Below are 14,610 nucleotides of genomic sequence, written 5' to 3'. Positions count from 1 at the left end.
ACATTGCTGAAGCAGACTCCTCGGTCTTTAATTCAACCAATCTTTTTATCCAGGAAAGTTGCTTAACTCATTATTGCTACCAACATTAACTAGATCACCTAAAACTGTGAGGTTTTTTTATTACTGTTAACTGTAGAGGATTTCCAGCCTATTACAAAGCATCTCTACATGAGACAGATGTAGAAAACTAATGCAAAGCTAAAGATAAAAATGATCATATATAAGCATCATTAAGATATACCTTCAGTTTTGTCAAATCACCAAAAAATGTACTACTCATAATAATTTTATTAGAACATTTAATTAGAAGCTTTTTATGAATACATGCACTAAAACAACTTAAAAGATTCATTTGTAGACATACAAGAAGAAAAGGAAGAGTAATCAATCTGAGATGGTTTTAGATGTAATGAAGAAATTATTAATAACATTTTATAAGATTAAACCTTTCCACCAAGTGTTGTTATAATTTTAATTAACACTTTTGATATGAAAATGAGTAGCATCAGAATCACGGATGATAACAGCGTTGAAAACGTGTTGAAACCTAATGATATATGGAAATGACATCCCACAAGACTTCCAAATAACACTTTTTTTTCAAGTTTACTAAATTCTCAGTATGCCAAAGACCTAAAGAGTGTATCTACAGTCAAGAATGGGAATGACATCAGGTATCCTTATTGATTCTGGAAAGTTACTCTGCAGTATCTCTCGACAGAGAACGGGACATGGCCACTGATACCCCCGCATAAAAAAGCTAATGTTTCTAACTACAGTACTCTGAAAACTCATATGAAAATGCTTGTGTGTTCCACTGCATTACCTACAATAACCTGAACCAAGAAACCATTAATTAGGTGAACAGTTCTACTGAAGTTCTACCCGAAATACTGAAGGGGTTTAGCTTTACTATGCCTTTGCTTTTTTTTTTTTTTTTTCTTTTTGGTGAAGTTCCTGCTATTAGCAATCTGTGGCAGACAACAGGTAAGAATAACAAACGGATAATACGAATGATAACTTTATTCTTACCACTTCTATTCTACTCAGTTAACCTTGGTGCTTTCGTCAGAAGGCACTTGAAATGAGCTCACAGACTGACATTGCTAGTTTCGTTGCTCTTGAAAACCAAATCAGCTATCTTTGAACTTCTGACTGGAATAGAGTTTTCTCATTTTTACTTATTTATGCAAAAGCAGGAAGTTGTTGAAATTCTGGAATCTTTGAAATCAACAGGATAAAGGTTCTAGCCTTCCAAGTCCTGGATAATGAACATCTAAGGTAATTAAATTAAAATCTGGGGGTGTATAACACTTGTTCTTCTGCTTTGTTCTTCTGCTTTAAGGACAGAAAAGAGATGTACTAAGTAGAGTTCTCTTTCTTTAATGCATCAAAAAAGTAGAATCAGGGAAGGTATCTGAAAGAAGAAAAGAGAATAGGAAGTAGCATAATCAGTAACAATTTTAAAGTAAATAAAATTATGCCTACTCATCTTCTCAAAAATAGCTCTGATCTTGTGTCCAAAAATAAAATTAAGTGCCATTTTGAAAAAAAAAAAGAAGTCTTCCACGTCACTGGTATCACTTATGCCTAATACTAGGGGAAAAAAAATCCTAAAGTATTCAGATAATAGGTCTTGCCTGTGTACCAACATTCAATAAGATTTTGCCAACAGCAGGTCTGAAAAACTATTATTTAGAAGATCTGTGAAAAATCATGATAGAAAGTGCAAAATTTTAAAAATTACTTTCAAATTAACTCATATACTAAGAAACAGATTTATTTGTGAATTTTAAGAAAATTCTATCCATACTCAAAATCTCAAATAGTAAATGCTGGTTGGTAAACAGCGTAATTTAGGGGAGTATATGGTGTACTTCAAACATAACAATTAAATTTCTGCTTTAAGTTCAAAACTGGCCTTAATCATGAAGCCATTGTCAATGCCTTTCTGCTCTCTTTCCTTCCTTTTTTTCACTGATTGGGAATGGGCACAGGGGAGGAGCGGAAAAGACCAAAAACCAGGTGTGTAGTTCATTTGCATTTTACAAACATTGTATTATTGTATCTAGATTTCACATAAAATCTTTCATAGAACCATGTATTCTCCTGTCTAAACAAATCCAGATAAGAAAACATGAGCATCCATACTGCAGCCGTAAACTGCAGTCCAACCCAAATTTTACTTCTGATAGTATCCAGTAAAGGATGCTTAGAGAAAAAGAAAGAGACAACATATAGAATTCTGTTTCAATTGAATGCTCCCCTTTTCTGGCTAGAAAGAAAAAAAATATTGATTTTATCTTAAATTCGCCTTTCTCTTCCTTTCATCCCACTGGGGGGAGGGGGAGGGGAGTGAGCAAGAGGCAGCATGGTACTTTGCTGCTGACTGGGGTTAAACCACAATACCCTGTCAGTCCTAAAGCAATTTACCTAGGCTAAGGCATCCCTAGAGGACTACAACAATGATATTTTCTTATCCCACTCACCCCATGTTATGAAATAAGTTTATCATTCTACAGTACAGCTAATCCAGTAATACAATCTCTATATATGGGGGCTAAACATCAGATGTGGCACAATTCCTGTTTATGCTTAAGCATTTTACTCTCTGTGCTGTACACTGTCTTCATATCTCTCTGTTAATTATACTTCTCTTAGATGACAGTTAACTGATGAAAAGAAAGGGTAAAGGCTTGTGGGGGTGGGAGTGGGCTGTTTAGATGTGATTGGAAAGAATTTAACTCTGAACAAAATTACGTGCTGCTGTGGTTCAACTCCAGCTGGTAACTAAGTACCATACAGCCACTCACTCCCTCCCTCTTCCCTGATGGGATGGGGAGGAGAACTGGAATGAGTTAAAACCCAAGAGTTGAGATAAGAACAGTTTAATAACTGAAATAAAGTAGAATATAGTAGAAATAATAATAATAAGAAAAAAGTGAGAGAAATAAAACTCAAGAAACACAACTGACGCACAATACAATTGCTTACCACTCACTAACTGATGCCCAGCCTGTCCCTGAACAGTGTTGAGCGGGTCCCGACAAACTCCCCCCAGTTTCTATACTGGGTATGACATGCTGTGGTATGGAATACCCCTTTGGCTAGTTTGGGTCAGGTGTCCTGTCTCTGCTCCCTCCTGACTTCTTGTGCCCCTCCTCACTGGCAGAGCAGGAGAGACTGAAAAGTCCTTCATCAGGGTAAGTGCTACTGAGCAACAACTAGAACATCGGTGTGTTATCAGCATTGTTCTCAGACTGAAGCCAAAACACAGCACTGCACCAGCTACTAGGAAGAAAATTAACTCTCCCAGCCAAAACCAGAGCACAAGGACTTTCAGAACTACAGTGACAAGAATGGAAATACTGCCATTAAGGCACCCTTCTTGACCTTAAATAGTAAAAGGAATGGTGGTATATATCATGACTCAGAATAGGTATCATGCGCAAATAAAGGGTTATTACCTTTAGAGAGAGAGAGACTCATAACGAGATACAACAGCTGTTATCTTAGATAATGCATCTCACAATGAGAAAGGACAAACAAATACTTGATAATATTTGTAGAATTACTTGAAAAAAGAATTTTCAGAGTCTTCCACGAGGCGTCACCCAAGTGTTTACAGGAAGTTTCCATAACATGCAGAACACATAAAATTGAGTAGCACATTTTGTTTATTATGAAGGCACTTTGTGTGTAGGGGTGTTTGATGTTTAACTGAACTAGAAAGCCAAACTTCTTAAAGGAACCACTAGTACTGTGTTTGTACTCTGAATGACACAGATTAATTTAGCCACTGGAAAGGTGCTTTTGATGTTCCTAATCTGCCCTTTATGTTTCAATTAGCAAGACTCTATGGCAAATGCATACTGTAATAGCTCCTGTACAGCTGTACAGAATAGACACATCACCATTCACTTTTTCCAGTAAGTTGAAGAAACAATGATGAAATTAAAGGCTTTTGAAAACTGAGAAGTTCAGTTGTTTTAAAAGCCAGGCAAGGAGTTGATTTGGACCAAACATCAGAAGATGACTGGCCAGTGAAAGAATAAAAACTGCCCCTCTGCGCTACGCGCCTGACACTGTATGCATCTCTGTTATCTAACTGAAGCAGTCATATGCCAACTTCGGTGTTCTGAGCATTGTGTTCTAATATATAAATTTGGTCTGCCCACCTCCACTTAACACTGACATTAGATAAGAACAAGTACAAATTCTTCCAAGTTCTCTACTCTTATTCACAAATTATGTCAGTAAGCTTCAGCATAGTCTTCAATGATAATCACTGATATGACATGAAGTGGTTAACAAAGGGTTTTGCAAAAACAACATAAGCAGCAGAAGCTTTTACCTCAGCATTTAGAAAGATCACAACAAATAAAAGCATACTGGAATAAATACAGGAGGTATTTAGGTATTTATTTAAAATATGTAATTGTATTCATTCAAGTTCAGGTGCTAGTTCCCCATATATTTGACTAGTAGCTGCAGGGACTGCCTGTGAATGTAAGAGTACTTAAATAACCTACCAGGATATTCTGTGCACTTTTGTTTGAAAAAGAATAATTAGTAACTTTTGATCTGGTTTAGCTTTTGGTTTTGGGGTTTTTTTTAAAAGAATGCTTTTATCTCTAAAATAGAAATAAGATACTCCGTAACTCTGAAAAACCTCCAACCCCTTTATTCCTTTAGAATAGCAAGCTCTTGTTTTATCCATGCACACAGAAGTTTTTAAGTATCTGTCAGTTTATTTATTTGTCCAGAAAAAAAATGTACATCGACAGGACAGGATCTATCTTATGCACTGACAACTTCTTATATATCCCAGGTTTTGTTTGGTTTGTTTTTCTTTTGTGTTTTGTTGTTTGTTTGGTTTTTGTTGTTTTGTTTTGGGGTTGGGTTTTGGTCTTCTTTTTTGGTTGGTGGTTTTTATTTCTTGTTTTGGATGGAGAGCTTTAGATAAAAAAAATAATCAAATTTTATACTTTTTGTCCCCCTGGGAAAGAAGGTTATCTTGCTATCTTTCTTATTTTTCCTTTCTTCTGGATCAATAATCCTCCATCCAAGACATCAGGTGAAATCCTCCTTTTAACCTCTAAAGATACAGAGGAACTATCACATCTGAACAAATACAGCCACTTGGGAATGTAAATAGATGCTTAGTTTCTCATTATCTCTGTGTTTTCTTAGCTTGACTGATTTTGCCCACCCATGCATAGTAGTGGGAGATGAGAAAGATCTTTCAGAGTTCTTTCAATGCTTCATTCAATATACAACAACCTTAAGCACAAAACAGTGCTTTCTTCAACAGGGCTAAAAATTGCTTCCCCTATAGCAGATATGATTCTTCAGAACATTTTCTTAAAGTCTGTGCTGTTTGTCCATCTATCCAAGAGTGCGTTCCTCATGAATAACAATTTCCACCATATAGGAAGACTTTCATACTGCTTAGTACATCACAAATAAAACAAGAAGGTGGAAGAAAGCTTAAGGCAGTAGTTATTCTAAGAAAACTATTCTTTTTCCTTCAAGTCCAGACTAATTCCAACTCTGGTAACCAGTACACCATTCATTCAGCAGGCGTTAGATTATCTCCTGTGGTGGGCTGACCCTGGCTGGATGCCAGGCGTCCACCAAAGCCACTCTTACCACTCCCTTTCTCAACTGGAAAGGTGAGAGAAAATATACAACTAGAGGCTCATGGGTTGAGATAAAGACAGGGAAGAGATCACTCGCCAATTACTGTCATGGGCAAAACAGACTTGACTTGGAGAAATTAATTTCATTTATTACTAATCAAATCAGAGTAGGATAATGAGAAATAAACCCAAAACTTTAAACACCTTCCTCCCCCCCACTCCCCAGCCCGTTCTTCCCAGGCTCAACTTTACTCCAAATTTCCCTACTTCCTCCCACTCAGCATCGCAGGGGGATGGGGGTTGCAGTCAGCTCATCACATGTTCCTCTAAGGAAAGACTCCTTATACTCTTCTCCAGTGTGGGGTCCCTCCCACAGCAGACAGTTCTCCATGAACTTCTCCAATATGGGTCCTTCCCACTGGCTGCAGATCTTCATGAACTGCTCCAGCATATGTCCCTTCCATGGGGTGCAGTCCTTCAGGAACAGGCTGCTCCAGTGCAGGTCCCATATGGTGTCATAAGTCCTGCCAGCAAATCTGCCCCAGCATGGGCTCCTCTCTCCATGGAGCCACAGGTCCTGCGAGAAGCCTGCTCCAGCACAGGCTTCCCATGGGGTCACAAACTCCTTCTGGCATCCCCCTGCTCCAGTGTGGGGTACTCCATGGGCTGCAGGTGGGTATCTGCTCCACGGTGGACCTCCATGGGCTGCAGGGGCACAGCCTGACTCACCACAGGCTGCACCACAGGCTACAGGGGAATCTCTCTGCTCTAGTGGCTGCAGCACCTCCCACCCTCCTTCATCGACCTTGGTGTCTGCAGAGCTGTTTCTCTCATATATTCTCACTCCTCTCTCCAAGTGCTGTTGTTCTTGTGCAGTAACCTTTTCCCCCTCTTAAATATGTTATCGCAGAGGCGCTACTAGAGTTGCTGATGGACTCGGACTTGGCCTTGGCCAGCGGTGGGTCCGCTGGGAGCCAGCTGGCATTGGCTCTGCCAGATACAGGGGAAGCTTCTGGCAGCTTCTCACAGAAGTCACCCCTGTAGCCCGTCCTGCTACCAAAACCTTGCCATGCAAGCCCAATACATCTTCATTTGAAGACAGAGTTCAGGACAAGCCTATTAAACTGATCTACATCTGCACTTCTAGAACAAAGGCATAGGGAAACTGGGACCTGGCAGGGGGACATGGAGAGGATAGTATGAACCCACAGTTTGATAGTATCAAAGACAGAAATGTTTCTCAGGGAGTCCAGAGATGGTAATGTTCTGTCTCTGAATGTGCTTTTAAATTACATTTACTGACACACATTTAGTACAAAGCAACAAGCTTTGACGGAAGTTGTAACCTATTTACAGGAATATCTCAGGACGAACAGGACATGAAAGTATAAACCATTCTAATGACTATATATGAGATATGAGGGATTTAGAAGTATGCCAAAATCTGCTCTTTAATATTTCTTCTTTCTGGTTACCTAGCTTTTGAAGAAGATACTTCAGGTTTGTACCCAGATTCCTTCTGTATAACTGGAGAAATACTTCAAATTAGAACCCAAGTCATATTTTTGCCCAGAGAGAAAGAGAAAAAATCTTTCAGAAATGATGGTCAGTGGTGGACTAAATCTCTTGTAAGAATATGATACAGTTTTTCAGAGACCGTATAAATACCTTGGGATGAATACAGTCTTAAAATAGATAGATACTGTCTAAAAACTCTTTTTTTGCATCAGGCATCTGAAACCAGAGTAAGCATCCTGGAGAAAGCGCCATTTTTCCCCTTTCTGTATCTGCAAAACGTAAGTTAGCTTGATGGAAGGTCCTGGCTGTATGTGATCAAGTGACCTGATAAACTCTTTCAAGTCTGAGATGCTTTTAAACTTTGTCTTAGAGAGATGATCTGTTCCTTCATGCACTTGGAAAAACAGAAGCTAATTACAATATTTCTGAAAAACAAAAGCTGGGTGTAAAAATCACCTGATTTTCTGTCATCTTCAAAGAGAAGGGTATGAACATATGGAAGTACTAGATCCTGACTCTAGCAGTTTTTGTACATCGTCATCACAAAGAACAGAAGTCAACTGCTTCTCATGAATTGCATCAGATGTCAGTCAACAGTTTAAAAATGGTATCACCCTGATCCTAGTCGGGAAAAATTCAGTGGCAGAGTGCAATATTCTGCAGTATCAGAAAGCCAGAATAAAGATGTGCCTGCTGCATCTACTAAAGAAAAGTTCGTTCACTCCTTTTGGGTCAGCAGTACAAGTGGAGGGTATGCAGGCAATCCACTCAAAGAAATGAATGGCCCAAAGCCAGCACTGATACCGGAATACCCCATAAGTGGCAGAATTGTTTCTTTTGCATTGAACATATTGCCACCACTTTCAAACTTCTTTTCCTCTTTTTAGACATCATAATCACAAATAAAGAGAATCTCAACACAGCAGAAACAACTGAGTACAGATTTTAAGGTCAACATAAAATTACGTGGTTTAAGTAGCTCTTTTCTTCCATCCAAACTGAGTTATGCCTTTCTGTCTCTCAGGGTTCACCTCGGCTCCTCTTTCCACACACAGATTCTCTAGAAATAGAGGTGTTTAGGTTGTCTACAACAATATTCTTTTTGCCTCTTGAAAATACTGCTGTTGTCCTCCACATGTGCATGTTTCAGGACCTGTTTCTCTCATGTATGGGTGAAGAATCCTCACACAGCCCTCAGCTTGACCCTTTTTTATTTCCTTGAATTCTTACATTTTCATTCTTGTAAAGATTTCAAGGTATATTCATAACATTGAATAATTCTTAACTTACAGTTCTCTGTAATTCTCCTTCACTTTTGCTGTAACATTCCCAAACTCTTAACTTCCCTGAGGCAACTATTGTATAAGAGTTCTCGAAGGTTTGGAAAAGTAAATGCAAGAATAAAATACAGGATGGTTTCCTGAGAAGGAAAATACCTGATTGTTTGTCATGTAGAAAATATAGCGATGTTTACAGTTGCAGATTTGTGTATTTCAGTGATGATTCTGTTTATATGTCTGACAGTTTACATTGCAGAGGCAGAACACGGCATGCGCGTCTTATGACACAGTGTACAGAGGAAAAAAAAGGTACTTTTGAACTCTAGAAATCCTATGTAATTCTTGGAAGGAGGAGGAATAAAAAAGTACTGTGATGATGAGAAGTCAATAGGATTGTATGATAGTTCAGGCTGGAAGGACCTCAGGAAGCCTCTGGCTGAAAACAGGGTCAGCTATGAGATCTATCAGTTACTCGGGGCTTTACCCAGCCAGGATATTCAGCTGCAGTCCTGTACTAAATTACACCCCTCTTTGATCAAATAGAAAGTTATTTACAACTGAACCTAGTTAAACAACATTTTTCATTGAATGAAGTTACAGAAAATTATAATTTGTAAAGTTTAATACTAGAACTACAAAATAGCTATAAAATAGGCTTGGACATAACTAGGGATACCAGCACTGTGTATGTGAGCTATACAACTACCAGAAACATCTCCTGAACTCTCTTTTTTCTCTTTAGTTCTGCAGATTAATGAATGAGCACAAACTTCTATCTAGCATAGCCACAGAGAAGCGGCTGGGTTATCCCAGTTGTTGCAAGTGGCTGGGTTATCCCAGTCTCCTTGTATTTTAAAGTTTGATGCTTTATCGCTTAAGCATGCCTGCATATTATTCTCTTTCCCTGTAAGTTGTCAGTGAAGTTGAGAAACAAATCCATTCAAAGTGAAAACCTCTTACTACATCAATAATGGGCAGATTTTCTTCTGAAAATAGTCAAAATATGTCATCTATTATTGGTTTTAAAATGTCGTTTCTTTTTCTGACATTTTAATACACTTTTCTGGTCAAAAATCCTAGAGTCTACAAAAATTCTATGGAAGGATCAGATCAGTAACTAGATCAGAATGCTTTCTCTTAAGGTGTTGAATGTCCAAGCTATATTAAACAGTTAATGCTTTACTCCAAAAATGCAACAAATGCCATTCTATGGATTTCAACATAGCGCAAATAAAACAATAATAATATAGTATAAAGAAGTCTAGAAGTCAATCACAGAATTTCTGTGACCCTCTGTTGGAGCTCCATATGCAAGATTTTGCTGATGTATGCATTGAAACCAAGTGTAACTTCTCCCTCAAACATATGCATAGGATGGGATTAACCTTAATAACTTTAGACTACTGCTAGGTAGATGCCCATATGAACTAATCATCTAGACCCCCCTAAAAATTCAAGAAGAGAAGTAGGAATTTTCAGGATATATTCAACTTGACATATCTTGAACTTCTATCACAAGAGTGAGGGAAATATGCTGTCTGAACAAAGTCCTGAATCCAGACTCATGACAAAACCAGAACGGTGCCTGCAGTGGCTACATTTGGGATCCATTCACAAACACACACTCACACGCCCAACAAAAACCCAATAAAAAACATCACAAAATAATTAGAGGGAGGTTCGTGCAATTTTTAAGATGTTTACTGCTTTGTATATAACCACCATTTAAACCATTTAAAATAGAGTGCAAAATTTTTAATTTTACATGTTACATATAGGCTAATAAAACCACACTACATTTATCATGTATGTATCATTATGTAGTAAAATTAATTCCCTATTTATGTAAATCAATTTGCATTAAAAATCAATGCTGAATATTTTTTCTTGCTTCCCAGATCCAGTGAAAGTAATATTACCCAAACCAATTTGAATCACACTCCATAGAAAAGATACTGCTTAAAATAGAGTAAGTAAAAAATTTCTGTCACATATGAGATCAAATGATTGTACACTGGAAGATGGAAAAACTTTCTATAAATTTTCTTTTTCTTACTCTCAGTAATGTTTTCATCACCATGACTAATTTCCAAACGTATTTTCTGGTATGTTACAGTATTAACGATCACTGAAGCAGCTTTTTAAAATCACGTTTTTGTATAAACCTTGATGCTGCTCAGAAATTCAGATAATTAAATTAGGCTTCCATTTCAGGTTATCTAACTTTAAAGCTCCTGAAAATAAGGAGCGTAGGCTAAAAAACAAAACATCTGTCAACAGAGAAAAACAAGCGCTTCCAAGGCACAAAGGATCCCATCCAAAGTTTTAGTATGGCATGTGTCTGTCTTCCTAGAGACATTTTTTTGACATCTGTTTTATAGGAGGTACAGACACCTAGTTTATGGTAACTTTCAGGTACCTGATGTTAGGATAGATAATGCCAAAGATAAGTGACCTGTTTTGAAAAACTCATTAGATTAAGGCAGTTATATCTTCAACTAGTGTCACACTCTACTTACTTGTGACTGCTTACAACACACATTACTTCCTCATCAAGGAGAGTAACCATGCTCTTTCAGAAAAGCAGCAGTCTTACACTGGATCCAAGTTTAGGTGGCTTCCCACCAGATTAGTTGTCCATGCAAGTTTATACTAATGTTTTTTTTAACGAATCCTCATTCATAAATCACAGTCCAGCTGTTTTTCACAGTAGGATGCCATATTACTGCAGAGCTATTATCAGACCACCACCTGCCCTCATCACTCTCCATCTTACAAAGTCATTTTGATTACAGTTACTTTCATTTATTTTGAAGTAGCTTACATGCAGAAATAATAAGCAGACAACCAGAAAGGTCTCCAGAATACTCAATGCCATTCTAGTCATACTATGTAGGTCAAGAAAAATTATACATAGATAAAACTCTTCATGAATACTAAAAAATCCTTGTTATACCTCAACAAATAACAAGTAAAAGAGACCAGGGAAGTCTAACAGAGAGATTAGTCAGAGTTCATTAATACAGGCTTTCATATATTACCAGTAATTAATAAACCAGCTTGTTCACCTGACCATGAATTTTTATATCAACTTGAGCAGCTTGCAATCTTAATTTTTAAAGTGTATATTTACAACCAAATAAAGATTTTTTTATTTCTAATCTCTTTTCATCTTTATAGTTTACATGGAACACAGAAGAATCTGGGAAGTTTTCTGAACCCTAACAATTATATCTATAGTTGGTCACAGGATTGGTTTTTATGTACACACATGAAGGACTAAAGTTATCCCATCTAGTATGAGAAAACTAAGCTTTCCATTTCTTATGTAGGCTCAGTGGAAAGAGACACAGCATCTCTAATTGGTCCAGAGCTTCAGAAGATCAAATAGCCCTTTGGATTTAGATAACCTAAAAAATAAACATAAGAATTCTTTCTTGGTACTCAACATTAGACACAAAATCCTTGAGCCTAAATGTATGCAAACCTGCATCTAGGCTACAGGGCATGTAAGATTCATTCTCCTGACAGGTGAGATTTGTTCTCCTAACCGAGGTAGACCAGATCAGACACTATCTGGATCGATTCCTGACTAAGCACCAAGATTTCCTTACAAGAAAGATCACGGAGAGGAAGAAAGCTGCACACTTTGTGTTGACATACAGTCAGGTTACAGTATCCTGACAGTACAGGACACCCACATTAAGCAAATGCAGAACCAGACAGGATGTAAAGCCCTATGTGGCCAGATAACAACCCATATATTCAATTTTCCACACAAACATGAACAGATATAACGTTACTTTCTTATAAATCCTTGAAAATAAACAAGTTTTTGAGACATTACGTGCACAGTAGGAATTCCAAAAGGAAGAATCTTAAACTTCTTACAGCCCATTTTCATAAGTATGTAAACATTTTAAATTGCTTAGTTTTTACAGCAGAATCATCTCAATCAGTAGAGTTTTGTTTAACTTCACAGAGAACAGGAAATTGCAGGAGGACTTTTTTTATCATTATTTTGTGTAATTTAGACAACAGTTTCACTAACTCATTTACCACTGTTACTTTCTTTCAGTTTAGAAGGAAAATAGTTTGACCTACAATACAGATTCTCTTGGTATTTTGTCAAATTTGTTTTACGCCAGCAGCAGTCACTGATTTTAATTGAATGGAAACAACAGCTCTCATCCTCAGTGTCACATTGCTGGATTTTGTATCACTGAATTTCAATCTGGTTTCACTGGGACCTGCCGAGAGTATTTTACACCAACCTCTGAGTCTCCTTGCTATACTCCTTTCCAGGGCAGCATTGTTTGCCTTTTGTCTGCTCTCTGATTAAATTGACACCATTTTACCTTTTGTGACTCCTGTGTCATTTTCTGTTGACAGCATCTAGCTGTGGTAACAAACCAGTGTCCTTGTGGAAGGGGCAGAAACCATTGATTGGCTGGGTGTATTAAAGCAGACCCTTTAAAAGTCATGTAGATACGGCTTTGTGCTAACTGGCAGCTGAATGGGTGCTAGTGAGTGATGTTATTAACCACAGATAACAGTCAGCACCTTCTATTCACTAGCAATGTCACTCTGTACCATTTGAGGAACAGTTGGTAGTGAAATCTGTTAAAGCAATTCTTCCCCTCCCTATACACATCCTGGACAGAAGCTATTTAATGCAGAAGAGTGGAAACAGTGTTCTGATTAGACTGATGTTGGTAGAATGCTCATATAATTTCCAGGGAGCTGAAACACTTAATTCAATCCATCTGCACTTCACAGCTAAAATCTCTTTAGGAAAACAAGATAGGCCCTGCTGACATGAGAGGTTAAATGTTTACCATGGATAGGGAATTTATAATTGCCTTTTTAGAAATGAATGATTAAAGTGGTTACAAGAAGCACCTGGCTATATAAGTCCTCTCCATAAAACGCAAGGGAGATGTAATAATTATGTCAAATCCTTCCACTAGTATCCTTTTAAATGGGATAGAAAAATGAAAATACCAAAGCCTAAAAATTACAAACTTTACAAAACATCTACGTTTAAAAATAATGTGTCTTCAGAAGCGCAGGAAAGGGTCCTTGTGCAAGCATACATGCTGAACATGAAGCACTTATTCAGCTCCACTTCTGTTCAGTAACTCAATCAGACTTGTTTTTGTCATATTGTCAAGATTTACATGCAGATTTCAGTGTTTTTTCTAGATTAAGAAATTTGCCAAAAGTTAAAGTAGAAACTACAGTGGGAAGTTTGTCTTCCTTCTGCTCAGTTTAAGTTATTATGAATAGCATAAACTAATCAATGTAATTTGAATTTTCATCAGCATCTGAAAACACAACTGTCTTCATATTTTCCTCAGAAACTGAGCATTTCATCCCAATTCTAAGTCACTCTGTGAACAAATGCTGATGGCGGGTCAACATTTCTGTTATACTGTACATAGGGTATACTAGCTCATGCATGGTGCCGTATAAAAATAACTGGCTTCTACACTATACCTGTCTCACATCCAGCCACCCCTAAGCACTAATGGAATAAATTCAGCCTGTCTACATTCATCCATTTAAACATTTCCTAATTATTGTAAGATATGGTAGAAGCTGAAGGGAGGTACAAATCCCCACTGATTCTTGTAATACAAGCAGGACCCACATATTTATAAGCAGGACCTACAAGTAAGTACTGTCATATGATTAGGCCAAAAGATAGTATGTTGCATATTATTTTGAGGATAATTAAAATGCCACCTGCTGTGACATTAGACGTATTAGTCCATGAACTCAGTAGAATGATATTTACTCTATTGAGTGCTTTTCTTCACAACAGTTATTGTTTTGCTCCACTGTGGCACAGTGCTGCCTACTTAGGTTATTATTCACCAGCTATGGTTTTCAGAAAGATATTTCCCATTATGAACAATGTCATTAGTACCCATTTTTTTAGATTTTCTTTTTTAATAGCAAACATAGAGAGTTTTGTATGTGGTAAGAAAAAATCAAAACAAAAGGAATACTACCTCATTTATATTCATATTCACCATAGTAAGATTTATTCCACTTTTGACAGCACACTTGGCCCTTTATCAGAAAAAAATGTGGCAATATACTGCAGTTCTGCATACATGACCATAGACTATTAACTAGAACAGTACTGCAGAAGAGCTCTTCAG

The sequence above is a fragment of the Strigops habroptila genome, chromosome 2 (assembly GCF_004027225.2).
Source record: "Strigops habroptila isolate Jane chromosome 2, bStrHab1.2.pri, whole genome shotgun sequence".
Lineage (NCBI taxonomy): Eukaryota > Metazoa > Chordata > Aves > Psittaciformes > Psittacidae > Strigops > Strigops habroptila.
The sequence above is the reverse complement of the archived record's forward strand: the minus strand, read 5'-3'. Positions refer to the sequence as shown.